Source organism: Vitis riparia, chromosome 15 (assembly GCF_004353265.1).
Source record: "Vitis riparia cultivar Riparia Gloire de Montpellier isolate 1030 chromosome 15, EGFV_Vit.rip_1.0, whole genome shotgun sequence".
Classification (NCBI taxonomy): domain Eukaryota; kingdom Viridiplantae; phylum Streptophyta; class Magnoliopsida; order Vitales; family Vitaceae; genus Vitis; species Vitis riparia.
In genome coordinates this window covers 8,403,939-8,420,022 of record NC_048445.1, presented here as the reverse complement: position 1 = coordinate 8,420,022, position 16,084 = coordinate 8,403,939, and the positions used below count along the sequence as shown (strand labels likewise).

Sequence of the window (16,084 nt, the reverse complement as noted above, 5' to 3'; positions counted from 1 at the left end):
ATGTTGGCCATGATGTTACCACTAATTATGTCTTATATAATGCAACAGATATTCTATTTTTCAATATCTAATTTTTCAGCCATGTATGTGGAACTTACCACTCCTCGCATTACTGCATGGAACGATTTTTTGGTCAAGCAACACATCAAGTTGGAGTTGGAAATGCTTGGAGGATTTGGCAAAGTTGAGGTATAATTAGCTTTTAGTTATATGATTAACATTGTAATTAGATTATTGGGATGATAATTTACATGTTTTGCAATGATAGTTGGTTAGCACATCGGCGGAGTAAGATGAAACAGAAAAAAATAAGGCTCTTGCAGTTGATGACCCAGTTGACCCAGATGAGAATGAAGACTTTGATGTAATCTTTCATACCTAATGGCTATGAATAGTAACTTATATTAAGGCTTAGTTTAAATATATGTCATTTAATGTTCCTTCATTATGTTTGACTTAGGTTATTTGTGCTCGCATGGAGGCAACACAACGTCAAATCATCGATGCACAAAGTCATCTTAATAGTCTTATTGCATCATACAACCGTGATGTGAAAGTGTTGAGGACTCGTTTCACCTCTTCACACTATCGCACAGATGAAGGCCAACCGTCAAATTGTCATGAACATGTTAATGAAAGTGGTGCACCATTTTATACAAATAATCCACAACATTCACTTGTTCATTCTAGTGGTCAAAGAAGATCTTCTGAAGATGACCTTGGATGTACAAATGAAGGGGTGTCAAAAAGACCCAACGTAGAAGATGGTGTGTTCTTTGCAAACGAGGATCCCCTTCACCTTGGGCCACACAATATGTTGGTGTTAGTGCAATCATGCATGGACAAGAATGTGAATGTAGCACCACAAGCCTCAGAAAAAATACAACCACGAAGAGTAAAAATTAAAGTACGTCGTCATAGGCAACGAGCAACTGCGTGCAAGTCACATTTTGTACAATTATGTGTATCAAAATACAAAAGGTTGACGGAGGAAGAGACACATGTTGTCGACTATGTGTTTGACGAGTCAAAAGATCCTAGGTTAGTCCCAAATCACACGTTTAACAAGTATTGTTCTTAAAAGACTATGATTATGGATTTGTCTAGAAAAACAAAAAAAATTACTCACGTCTTGTGTTTCATGTGATTAATAGTGAGATGTTTTGTGCATATGGTGGCTATAGCATGACACGAGAACAACTTCAATGCTTAGTAGAAGAGAGCTTCATTGATATTCCGGTAAGGTTTATGATAAAGAAGAAAAAATCCCTTCATTTTTCCATTGATCATTTTAACTAATGAAGAGGCATTATGTAGGTGATTTCCATGTTCTGCCGATACATGAATGCAAAAGAAGATAATCCTTCTCACATACACTTTTTTAATCCATACTTTGGGGTGAGGTTTTTCCTCGAGTACACCAAATCTTGTCCCTAATATAAGATGCATGTATAGTTTTAGTCTACATTGTTACTATGATCTCAACAATTTTTTACAGGAAATATGTGGTTCAATGAGTAAGTCTACCTCAAAATCAACACTCAAGAAAATATTAGGTAGCTATTGTGTTAATCTTGAATGTTGCAACCAGGTAATGCTTGACTATTGTATTGATTACATAGATTGATGACAATTTTTTAGTAATTTCGAATTTATATTTTAAATATTTAAGCCTTCATTGTTGTTATGATGATTGTCTGTTTTGTAGTTTTGTATCCTCTTATTCCAATTTAATGAATGGGTCATCATGGTAATCAATTTGGAGGCTAAAAGGGTGGATCTACTTTCATCATATCATAGCATTCAACGGATTCACTTTGTTAATGAAGCTTTCAAAGTAGTTGGATTTATGTCATAGTTATTAAAAAATTCCTTCAAACGAAATGATGTGAATATAAATAATTTACATCCACAGTATGCAGATATCGTTGGCGATCCAAAATTGTTAGTTACATATATTTTTTTTTTCATGTATTCATTTTCAATCCTAATTGGGTCCTATGTTAATAACATGTCACAAATCATACTTGTTATTGTAGATGTCATACTGGGATGTATGCTATTCTCTATATGCAACATTGGGATGGAAGTGGTCTTAATAGAACCATTAATTCTGTAAGTTGTTAAATATGATGTTATGTTTTTATTTTCAAATGTACATGTTAAATGTTACCGGGATGTAGAGTCTAACATAAGTTTAATGTGTAGGAACGCATGAGCCTTGAAAGATTGAAATTTGCAACTCATATGGTTCTTGATAGCGAAAACGAAATTGGTGAAATGGTTACAACTAATATTTGGTCAACCAACGATGCAGAATAGTATTGGGTAACCTTCACAATTAATTTCTTTTGTTTTATTTCATTCAATTTTTTAACTATACATTCTAATTTAAACTCTAACTTGGTCATCAATAGTGAATAATAGATTTTGAGGCTATGTCATGTCTTCTTTATGGTACAATAGAAGGGATAAGTTATCAATACTGCTTCCAATGCATGCATGGTTCATTTGACTACCAGGTTAGGTGTTATCTCCTCTCTCTATATATAAAACTATAGTAAATGACATTTTTATTTTTTAAGGTTATATTATTGAAAATTTCTTTATGCTTCCATAAATCGTTTGTGTTCTTCCATATAACCTGTTTAAATCAGTTGATAATATTATAATGACATGGTCTGGTTGCTTAAACTTATCCCCAATTTTCTATGTTAATGTATAATCATGAGCCAATTATTAGATAATTCAACAACCCTGTAAACCAATTTGGTTAAATGGTTGTATTTTTTGTTTAGTTGAAAGAATCCTTGTTACCATCTGATTGTGGGTTTGACTGTCTCGCATCTATAAAGCAATTGACACTAAACTTAGTTTAGAGTGATTTTTGATGGTTGGACATTTAATAAGACAAAAGATGACTTGTTCCTACATTAATATTTCCTAGGGGAGTGTTGTGGAAGGAACCCTCTAAAGGAATAAGTTCCTTCATTACTCATAAGCTTTATAGGTTTTTATTATGTTTTATTTACATCTTGTGGTTAACTGTACTTCTCTTATCTTTAGGAGTTCACTGATAAGCTGATTGAGGAGGATGAATTTGATGCAGATCAAAAGGATGCATTTAAGGTGGTCTGTAATTGATGATATGCATGTAACTGATTGCTCTTTCATGTAATTAACCATACCATGAACTTAAATTGTTTTGGCTGCTCAGAATTTTGTCAAAGACAATGTCCGAGAGGCAAAAAAAGCCAATAGACAGGTATTTTATAGTAGATACCAATCGTTGCAATAGTTTTGGTCTTGCACATAAATTTCAAATATGATGAGTACTTGTCAATTCCTTTTCTTGTAGGCTAGAGAAGCCTGAAAAAAGGCCTTGCAGAAATGAGTTAGTAGACTAAAGCAACATTTGAAAACATGAAGTTTAACAAGTTCTACTCAGTCCAGACCGATGATACTCCTGACATATCAAATGTTCAGGTACAATTTTTTTTTTACAAAAGCTAATATTAGTAACACCGCCTAATTAAAAGAAGGTGCACAAATGTACACAAGAAGTTTAGAAATGAGACATAAAGGCAATTAGATTGAGAGATTAACAAAAGCACCTCTCTATAATCATCAAGAGCCCAACCAATCAACACAATCTAATATGGACAGTCATGTTAAAAGCCAGAGAAAGCATAAGAAAGAATTTGTTAGAGTTTGTTCTGATTATTCTTCATTGAAAAAAACTTTAAAATGTTAAGGCACAATTTTGAACATCTCTTCTATTGAAAGAACAGAATATCTTCGACACCACTATTTTTGTTTCTCCATATGAGACTATTGATAGCCTATGAATCTTGTGCATTTTGAAGTTGGCCTTGATGCGATATTCAAGATCATGGTGTATTGCTATAAGTCGTTCCCTATATAAATAGTTAAAAATTAATCTCTTGATGGAATATATGTTTAATTTATTTATCTGTTCCATGCTAACATAACCTGTCTGCTATTTTTAATATCAACTAACTGATCGCCCAAAAGCTTTTTCATTATGTGGCCATTTTTTCCTTGGTATCCAAATGGATCAATATGACACTATTTCTAAATGGTTTGACTTTTACTTAGCTAATTAAGTTGAGTTTTTTCTGTTGAGTCACCTTGTTTTCACTTGGCCATGGTTTATTGAGGGTATGTTTTGTCATCCATTCTGTGAATAAGTACAAAAAATAGTTGATTGGTTGTAGCATATCAATGAATTTGGCCTCTTCTATTAGAGCAGACACTTGCTAATGAATGCTAATTGCATTATCTTATTTGTGCCCTCTCTACATATTTTTCAGGAAATAACTATGACTCATTAATATTTAAATAGTAATTATTGTTGTTTGTAATGCCTTTCAAGCACCGTTTATAAACAGGTATTATGGGAAAGCTCATGAAGTTCTGTGATTGGGCTCATCAACCACCAGTATTTCTACTGCAAAATATGCCAATTGGTTTGCATTGGAGACAATAGCTAGCTATTGATTCTAGGATATGTTTCATGATGAAAGTTCATAATGGAACCCTAAATGTGTGCTAAATCTGGTGGTTCTTTCTTGGTTTCTCAAGTTTGTCTTAGCTTTCCAATTTATGTACTTTGTTAGAAGTTCTAATTTTGTCCCATCAACATTATTTCTTGTATTCCCAAAAGGTTCAATTCTGCCAATGCCATGAAATACAAATAGTTATTGATCATTTATGGCGGTTTAAATGATTGTGGATGATATAAGCATTTACAAAATGAAATTGCATACTTGTGCAGCGTTTGGCATGATGGAAAATATCATAGTGGTAATAAAACTTTGTTTAGCAAGGTGATTAGCTTCTATGTGTAGCTATCAGAATAATAAAGCCATGGAATTTTATATTTACGAATGATTTTTAAAAATAATTATTTTTAATGATATGGGTCATTTTTTTCCAAATTGAATTAAATAAACTTCTACTACTGTTTTTGTGGAAAAAAATTGGAGTCCATGCACATTTTTTGTCAATTGTGAAAGTTTTTTTTAGCATTTTTAATAATTTAATGATACATTTTTTAAAGTATTTAAAATGTCATAAAATATGTTTTAATATACGCATTTTTTAATTTTAAAATAAATCTCTTAAATATATTAAATCAATTAATGCTACTTTTCTTATAAAAATTTAATAAATATTATATTTATTCATACTTATATCAACTATATTACACTTATTTGATAAATATTTGGTCATTTTATGTCGAAGATAACAAAAACTTGGAAAACTGTTGTTGCATTTGATTTGATTGTACCACAGTGGACAATTAATAACTAGAGGTCAACATATTACCAATATTTATGATGCACCTACCACATAATAACTTCACATTCACTCCACATAATGATAGTCTCCAATTGTAGGCTTGTAGAAGACTTCATTCACGTTGTTTCATCCCATCCAGCTTTAGTGACTTGTAACTATGCACTCATTATGGAACATTAAATGCATGTATGTACTAGCTACATCTCTTGCACAGGCGGACCTCCATTCCAAATTCAACCATTTACTTAGTTTGGTTGACATCACATCCTCAACAACTCATATTCATTCCCATTTACACCTCATATTCTACCACCTATTGCACATCACAACCTCCCTCTTCCACCCACCCATTCCTCCATTGTAGTTAACCTACCCTTTCATTCTAAGATTTTCACTGGCATAATCGTCAACAATTTGCTACAATAACAACAACAATAAGGTTTGTTTTTCATTGTTTTCTGCACATATTTTCTCTTGGTTGTGGCAACCACTCTTTTGGGAGTTGCTTGAATTCCTTTTTAAGCTATTTGTGGTTGGCTTGGATGCAATGAATTGAAACTTTTCATCCCTAACTTCCATCACTGAATTTTTAACTATATGTAGTGCCATTACAAGGACCAAACATCATGTCACCTAAAAAGAAGGTTAGACATAGCTCAACGTCAACTATACCTGAGGAAGTCCAACATGACCCTTTCATGCATCGCCACCCACCTGATGAGCATGAATGTGATAAGCTCATAGCAAAACGACCAATTGTCGTTGAGCCTGTCATACTAATTGCTGGGTTTGAAGAACATGGTGTTGCTGAGTTACTAGATTTTTACAAATTGAGACCATTTATACAACTAACGTAAGAATGTTATCCAACTCCTGTGCGAGCATTCTACAACAATATTAGAAATGTTGACGAGGAGAAATATTCGTTTCACACTTCATTCAAGGGAGTTATTGTGCGAGTTTCACCATCCCTTATTGGACGCACCTTCTTTCTGGAAACACCCAAGAAAGCTATTAACTTTTTTATTCCAGAGATTGATATAAAGGCAATGTCAGACACAATAACAAAGGAATTATGCGGCCATTCTTTTCAGTTTGGTACAAGCGTTGAACGTAGATCTCTTCTTCTAAAATACAGGATTCTAAGTCTGATATTGTTTCATACCATCTTGAATAAGAAGGGTCATCTTAATGAGTTTACACTATATGTTCTGCATATTCTATTCCACATGGCACATCGTCGTAAAATTAATTTGCCCGCACTTATTTCCCATAACATGATAGAGGCACGACGTAGTAATGTGAGCACACGTGCATTACCATATGGTTCAACTGTTTGCTTGCTTTTACAAAATGCAGGGTTGGATTTCTAGACACTGCCTTATGAGTCAATCCCGCACATGCAACCTATGCGCATGAAAATGTCAAAAGATAAACAAACATCATCCTCTTCTTCACGTAGGTCAACAAAAAGTTCTCAGCTTGGGGATATTTACGCAATGTGCAAATCAATGAACAATCAATTGAAGATTGTGCGTCAACAATGCGATCGTTCCATTGCAGCATGGAAAGCATTGCACCCTGATGCTCTACCTCATACGCCATCACAAACAAATGACGAGGAAGATGGTGATGATGATGGTGGAGATGAAGAAGACGAAGATGCACCGACTGATGGAGAGGAGTAACCTTGGTTTCTGGCCGTCTTACAACCGAATGCGTATGTGTGCGCACAACATTTTCATGAATTCTGTAATAAGTTCATAAAATCTTGTTCTCAAACAACTTCTTAACTCCTTTTACTTTAACGCTTTCCAATGCTTATCGATATGCATGTTTTCATTAATCATTAGTAAACTTTATACTCTCTTGCACCAATTGTCAACACTCTCTGCAATATTTGTGTAAATGTGATGCTAGTTATGAGGTTGGTTTAAGTTATTTTGAATGTCTTAATGACATTCTGCCCATTTTCCAATCTTAGTATGTATTGACTCTATATTTTAGGCTTCAACACATATGAAGCAATTGTCCATACACTTTATTTCAATGTGAACGTGTAGGGCCAACCCTTCATGCGTTGGGTCTGCCTCCCATGACCATACTGTCCAATCAACAAGTAAGATAAAGTCACTATGAAGGCATGCCGCTTGCACAAGGGGCATGCCTATCTTTTTTATACTGCACAAATAATAACTACGATTAGGTTTTCAACCACTTGCATGCATGTCATATGAAAGGTGTGCCCCTAATTTGGCTATTGCACATGGCATCTTCGACACATAGGCATGCCTGTGAAATAAAGAGTGGACCCTTATTTTGTGTATTGCATATAACATAAGATTCCAAAGTTTATCATACCATTGGGGATGTGTATGACATAAAGGCGGTGGCCGTAATTTTCCTTCATGTTGATTCCTACAAAAAAACGTTGTCATTACCTAATACTTTATTTCAAATTTATATTATCATTTTATTTTATATTACCTTTATTTTTTTAACTATTTTTTTTATTTACTCATTTACTTTTATTTAATTTCAAAATTTTGTATTTTTAAATATTACAAAAATAGTTGTACTCAGAATTTGCTACGATAAAAAAAATGATGAAGTCCTAATATTTTATAACTTAAAATTAATTTGATTAGATAAACGATTAATAATTTTAACTATTTGAATAAATCAATGTTAATAGAAAAATTGTCACCACATATTTGTAATAAATTTTAAAAAATCATATCTCAAATCAAATATTTGATATAAATCAATTTAGTTTTTATTTAAAATGTAATAAAAAATGTTTTAATAAAAGTATTTTTTTAATTTTAAAATAAATCACTTAAATATATTAAATGAATTTATGTTAATTTTTTGATAAAAATTTAATAAATATTATCTTTAATTATACTTATATCAATTACACTTACAAAACATCTTTAATATATATACACAGATATATATATATATATATATATATATATATTACAAATTTTGTGAATGATGGACAAATGTTTCCAAAGCGTGTTTCGAGGTGGGGATCAACCATGAATCCCTTCCTTATGGGTTGCCAAATTAAAATATGGTCCATCCATGGTAAGAAGGGGGTCCCGGAATTACTAGGCTCAAATGTACCAAATTTAATTAAGGATGTACCAAATTTTGTGAATGATATACCAAGGGTCCGAAAATGAGTTCCGAAGTGGGGATCGACCCCCAATCACTTTGTTATGGGTTTCTAAATGAAATTATGGCCCATCCATGGTCAGATGCGGGTCTCAAGACCACTGGGCTCGGATGTACCAAATTTAATGAAGGATGTACCAAGGGTCCGAAAATGTGTCACGAAGTGGGGATCGACCCCCAATCACTTTGTTATGGGTTTATAAAAGAAATTATGGACCATCCATGTTGAAATGGGGGTTTCGGAATCTGTCAGATCGGATGTACCAAATTTAATGAAGGATGTACCAAATTTAAAGAATGATGTACCAAATTTTGTTAAGAATGTACCAAGGGTTCCAAAGTGTGATCTGAAGTGGGGATCGGCCCCAAATCACTTTGTTATGGGTTTCTAAATGAAATAGTAGTTCATCCATGGTCAGAAGGGGGCCCCAGAATCACTAGGTTCGGATGTACCAAGGGTCAAAAAATGCGTTTCAAAGTGGGAATCGACCCCCAATCACTTCGTTATGAGTTTTTAAATGAAATTATGGTTCATCCATGCTCAGATGAGGGTCCCGGAATCATTAGGCTCGGATGTACCAAGGGTCCGAAAATGCGTTCTGAAGTAGGAATTGACCCCCAATCACTTTGTTATGGGTTTCTAAATGAAATTATGGCTCATCCATGGTCAAATGGGGGTCCCGAAATCACTAGGCTCAGATGTACCAAATTTAATGAAGGATGTACCAAGGGTCCGAAAATGCGTCATGAAGTGGGGATCGACCCCCAATCACTTTGTTATAGGTTTCTAAAAGAAATTATGGACCATCCATGTTGAAATGGGGTCTCAAAATCTGTCAGATCGGATGTACCAAATTTAATGAAGGATGTACCAAATTTTGTGAAGGATGTACCAAGGGTCCAAAAATGCATTCCGAAGTGGGGATCGGCCCCAAATCACTTGTTATGGGTTTCTAAATAAAATTATGACTCATCCATGCTTAGATGGGGGTCCCGAAAGCACTAGGCTCGAATGTACCAAATTTTGTTAAGGATGTACCAAGGGTTCCAAAGTGCGATCCGAAGTGGGGATCAGCCCCAAATCACTTTGTTATGGGTTTCTAAATGAAATAGTGGCTCATCCATTGTCCGATGGGGGTCTCAGAATCACTAGGGTCAGATGTACCAAATTTGGTACATCAGATCCGACCGATTCCCGGACCTCCATTTCAATATGGATGGTCCATAATTTCTTTTAAAAACCCATAACAAAGTGATTGGGGGTTGATTCCCACTTCGGAACGCATTTTCGAACCCTTGGTACATCTTTCAAAAATTTTGGTACATCCTTCATTAAATTTGGCACATCTAAGTCTAGTGATTCTGGGACCCCTATCTAAGCATGGATGGGCCATAAGTTCATTTAAAAACTCATAACAAAGTGATTTGGGGCCGATCCCCACTTCGAAACGCATTTTTGGACCCTTGGTACATTCTTCACAAAATTTGGTACATCCTTCATTAAATTTGGTACATCCGATCCGACAGATTCCGAGACCCCCATTTCAATATGGATGGTCCATAATTTCTTTTAGAAACCCATAACAAAGTGATTGGGGGTCGATCCCCACTTCGTGACGCATTTTCGGACCCTTGGTACATCCTTCATTAAATTTTGTACATCCGAGCCTAGTGATTCCGAGACCCCCATCTGACCATGGATGGACCATAATTTCATTTAGAAACCCATAACAAAGTGATTGGGGGTCGATCCCCACTTCGGAACGCATTTTTGGACCTTTGGTACATCCTTCACAAAATTTGGTACATCCTTCATTAAATTTGGTACATCCGAGTCTAGTGATTCTGGGACCCCCATCTAAGCATGGATGGGCCATAATTTCATTTAAAAACCCATAACAAAGTGATTTGGGGCCGATCCCCACTTCGGAACACATTTTTTTACTCTTGGTACATCCTTCACAAAATTTGGTACATCAAACTCGACAGATTCCAAGACCCCCATTTCAACATGGATGGTCCATAATTTCTTTTAGAAACCCATAACAAAGTGATTGGGGGTCGATCCCCACTTCGGAACACATTTTCGGACCCTTGGTACATCTTTCACAAAATTTGGTACATCCGAGCCTAGTGATTCCGGGACCCCCTTCTGACCATGGATGAGTCACTATTTCATTTAGAAACCCATAACAAAGTGATTTGGGGTCAATCCCCACTTCGGATCACACTTTGGAACCCTTGGTACATCCTTAACAAAATTTGGTACATCCTTAATTAAATTTGGTACATCCGATCCAACAAATTCCGAGACCCCCATTTCAACATAGATGACCCATAATTTCATTTAGAAACCCATAACAAAGTGATTGGGGTTTGATCCCCACTTCAGAATGCATTTTCGGACTCTTGGTACATCTTTCATTAAATTTGGTACATCCGATCCGACATATTTCGAGACCCCCATTTCAACATGGATGGTCCATAATTTCTTTTAAAAATCCATAACAAAGTGATTGGGGGTCGATCCCCACTTCGAAACGCATTTTCAGACCCTTGATACATCCTTCACAAAATTTAGTACATCCTTCATTAAATTTGGTACATCCGAGTCTAGTGATTTCGAGACCCCCATCTGAGCATGGATGAGCCATAATTTTATTTAAAAACCCATAACAAAGTGATTTGAGGCCGATCCCCACTTCGTAACTCATTTTTGGACCCTTGGTACACCCTTCACAAAATTTGGTACATTCTTCATTAAATTTGGTACATCCGATCCGACAGATTTCGAGACCCCCATTTCAACATGGATGGTCCATAATTTCTTTTAGAAATACATAACAAAGTGATTGGGGGTCGATCCCTACTTTGGAACGCATTTTCAGACCCTTGGTACATCCTTCACAAAATTTGGTACATCCTTCATTAAATTTGGTACATCCGAGTCTAGTGATTTCGGGACCCCCATCTGAGCATGGATGGGCCATAATTTCATTTAAAAACCCATAACAAAGTGATTTGGGGTCGATCCCCACTTCAGAACGCATTTTTGGACCGTTGGTACATCCTTAACAAAATTTGGAACATCCTTCATTAAATTTGGTACATCCGAGCCTAGTGCTTTCGGGACCCCCATTTAAGCATGGATGGGTCATAATTTCATTTAGAAACCCATAAAAAAGTGATTTGGGGTCGATCCCCACTTCGGATCACACTTTGGAACCCTTGGTACATTCTTCACAAAATTTGATACATCTTTCATTAAATTTGGTACATCCGAGCCGACAAATTTCAGGACCCCCATTTAAACATGGATTGTCCACGATTTCATTTAAAAACTCATAAGTGAATGGAGGTCAATCCCCACTTCAGAACGAACTTTCGGACCCTTGGTACATTCTTCACAAAATTTGATACATTTTGCATTAAATTTGGTACATTCAATCCAACTACTTCCAGGACCCCCATCTGAACATAATTTGTACATTCGCTTTGGAACACGCTTTGGAAACATTTGTACATTCGTCGCAAAATTTGTAATATATATATATATATATATATATATATATATATATATATATATATATTATATATATATATATATATATATAATATATATATATATATATATATATATATATATATATATATATATATATATTAAACATGTTTTTAAGTGTAATTGATATAAGTACGATTAAAGATAATATTTATTAAATTTTTATCAAAAAATTAACATGAATTCATTTAATATATTTAAGTGATTTATTTTAAAATTAAAAAAATACTTTTATTAAAACATATTTTATTACATTTTAAATAAAAACTAAATTGATTTATATCAAATATTTGATTTGAGATATGATTTCTAAAAATTTATTACAAATATGTGGTGACAATTTTTCTATTAACATTAATTTATTTAAATAATTAAAATTATTAATCATTTATTTAATCAAATTAATTTTAAGTTATAAAATATTAGGACTTCATCATTTTTTTTTTATATTGTAGCAAATTCTGAGTACAACTATTTTTGTAATATTTAAAAATACAAAATTTTGAAATTAAATAAAAGTAAACGGATAAATAAATAAAAAATTATTAATGAGCTAAATAAAAAAAGTAGTTAAAAAAATAAAGATAATATAAAATAAAATGATAATATAAATTTGAAATAAAAAATAAATTAAAATTTGAACAATTAAATTTTTTTTTAAAATGATAAATATTTAGAAACAATCTATGATTTTGAATCAACAAGGAATCATTTCCAGCGTTTATTTCATATGAACATCAAGGGCCAACCTTTCAAGCTATCAGTATGCCTCCATTTGCCTTACTGCCCAACGCACACCTCAACTCTAGTCAGCCTAAAGGCATGCCTCTGATAGAGAGTCACATCTTTCTTTTTCCTACTACAAGTAGCTTATCAAAAAGAAGTTTTTCACCCACATTTATGTGTCTTCCATCAAGGTTTTGCTCTTAGGTTGACTACTGCACATAGCCTACCAATATAATGGTTTTAGCAATAGGCATGCCCCTAAAATCAAGGGTGTGCCCCTACTTTGCATACTGCATATAGAATTTCCCAATAAAGTTATCATACCCATGGGCATACCTATGCAACCAAGGGTGCACCCCTGTTTTGCCTTCTGCATGTAGCATAGTTATATAATATCATTAACACATAAGCATGCCTTTCAAATGGAAAGTGCGCCCCTAGATTGCCTTCTGCACATAACATACTAAACTAATGTTCGAATGCCTTCCCATGGTGTTAATGGTTCAACCTCCCTTTTACAGACACCTCACATAACACGAAACCAATTTTAAAGAAGAAAAACGATAGGGTTGCCTATGATCTAACAAGCACAACCTTTTTTTGGCTATTGCCCATTTCACACAAAACTAAACAATATGCTTAAGGGTCATCAACCAAAAAGCGGTAACCCCTACATGTAAAGGTTGGCCACGATTATGCCACTAGTTAACAATCTCTTTTTTTTGCCAAGGACACCATGTGAATCTATGTCACTTCAATGCCATCTTTGAAAAACCATGACCAAGGTACATATTTTGCTATTACAATTACATTATCATGTAACATATCCCATAATATTGAAGAACAACATACAATCACAATATATGTACACCAAACACTTCAAATCCAATAAATTACTCATTGCTTATAATCAAGGAAACAACAACGAAGATTACCAAACTATTTCATACTAATATAAAGTCGATCTTACATTATGAAGTTTAATAAAAAAAACTTACAGCAATGGGTTGTTACATGTCGCACGATTATGCCCAGGCTGATTACAACGAGAATAATGAACCGTTTTTTTTTACATGAATTAAGACTCGATTCAACATTTCCTAGGTCTTCCAGGAGGTCGCTTTGTGGTTGGAGGATTAAGAAAGGGATAAGTATGACCCAAGGCATCACGAACGGTTCCATCTTCATCAATAATTTGCATGTCATGCACTACAAAAGTACGCATGCTTCTAGAGTATATCTTCTCTTGCAAATTGTACTTATACCAGTCATCAACATAATCAGATACATCAAACCCCATTCGCCGTATAGCTGCACAAGCATGATCACATGGGATTCCAGACATTTGCCATGCTTTACATGTTTACAACCAAGGGCTGACCTCCAAAAAAATAGGTCAACCTCTATTTTGCCCACTGTCCATATTAAACCACAACAATGTTTACAATCAAGGGCCGACCTCCAAACAAATGAGTTAGCCTGTATTTTGCCCACTGTCCAGATTAAACCACAACAATGTTTACAACTAAGGGCCTACCTCCAAACAAATGGGTCAGCCTTTAATTCACTTACTACAACCTCTTACGAAAACAATAATTTCATCCAAATGTCATTAACTGAATTACGATCAACCCCTTCATCCAAGTGTAGACCCTTACTATGACCACTACACACATAAACAAAACAAATTTCATATTTGTGGTTGTGACCATCAATTTTGAACCTAAGGTTCCACTACTATTTTCCCTAATTCCCACATAAATTCATGCCCGCTTTACTAAATCTGTTTTATTTTCTTCTTCAATTCAACCCTTATTCATTACAAATTCAAAACTTTTATTAAGAAATTTATTCAAACTTTAATCCCAATCATTTTTAAAATTTATACTCATCTACTCATGACTAAACATGAATTCTTTTCCCATGCATTAGAGTCACCAATTAACAACTATAAAAAATCACTCAAATTACTCATTTTGGAATCCCATATAAACAACATTAAACAACAAAACATCTCAAATCTCATATAAACAACATTAAACAACAAATTGTTTGAACATTCCTAAAAATTGTATTCCCTTCACATGCAATAGTCATATTTTTATTCTCTTTTCCATATTCTTCCCAACAACCACATACAACACAAACACAACAATTCAGAAAATAAAACAAAATCAATAAAGCTTACCACCATCTCATTTTCCCATCATTTATCAAATTTTAAGCCATATTTCATTTCAAATAAACCCTAAATAAATTAAAATATAAATTTAGATACAATATTAATGGACATTGAACATGTAGAAATAAGCAATGTAATCAAGTTTAAATCACAAAATTGCACAAATCACATAACTATGACATTATTCAAATCTCAAAGAATCAAAATGACAAATCAAAATATAAAGTTATTACAAAATTTAATAACATATATAATATCACCTGGAAAAACCCTTGCTTTAAAAGTTAAATGCAACTGCAATATTTTTATTCTTCGTTATCTCGTTCTCTCAATTGCTTTCTTTCTCCTTTTTCGATGTAAAAGCAAAATAGGAAGTACAACCAGGAAAAAAATGACCATCACTCCTGAAATAAGAAGGAAATGGGTTTTTTTTGTCTACCTGGCCTTTGTTAAGGGGTTCGCACTTGGACTTTTGTTTTCAGATTGATGTTTGGTGGGAAAATGAAGATGTCATCTTCCTTATGGTGATGAAGGAGAAACAAAATAAGAGATCAAGTTTGAAGGTTCGTTTGGGGTTGATGGGTTATCGCGATTTAAGAACCTACCAGATTTTTTATGGATCCTTTCGCCTTGTGATGAGTTGTGCCTGTGAACGAACAAGAAAGAACATGGGTTTTTGGTGTTAGGGTTTGGTTGAAGAAAGAAGAAGACATTTGGGGGTAAATATTTTTTAAAACATCAATCCATGTGGAGTGTCTAACTGGTCGATGACATGTAACTGAGCCATGTCATTGACTTAAGTGGACAACAAACAACTTATCCAACTAGGAGAGATGTCAAACTATAGGAAAGTATTTTTGGAAGGGTCTTAACATCATTATTACAGTGTATGAAAGGTTGTTTATTTTCCACAAAATCCATTGAATTTGAAAAGTAAAAAGTAAAGTTTCGAAAAGGCAAAATTTTGCCCCTTGGTATGGTTACATAAATTCCCCTATATATTAATGTTGACTATATCTAATTTTTGTTGGTTTTTTTATTGTAAGATAAATTATATAAGTTTTTTTCTCCAAAAAAAAATAAATCAATGGTGGAAAAATGAGTCC

The 16,084-nt window shown here is 33.9% G+C and overlaps 1 long non-coding RNA gene across 1 annotated transcript; it reads left to right on the top strand.

Annotated features, from left to right (window-relative positions):
* Positions 1-1,882: 1,882 nt before the first annotated feature.
* LOC117931623 lies at positions 1,883-2,300 on the top strand. The gene is made up of 3 exons (XR_004654074.1): positions 1,883-1,944; positions 2,040-2,115; positions 2,209-2,300. It is a non-coding gene; the product is annotated as an uncharacterized LOC117931623 (long non-coding RNA).
* The last annotated feature ends 13,784 nt before the right edge of the window (positions 2,301-16,084 follow it).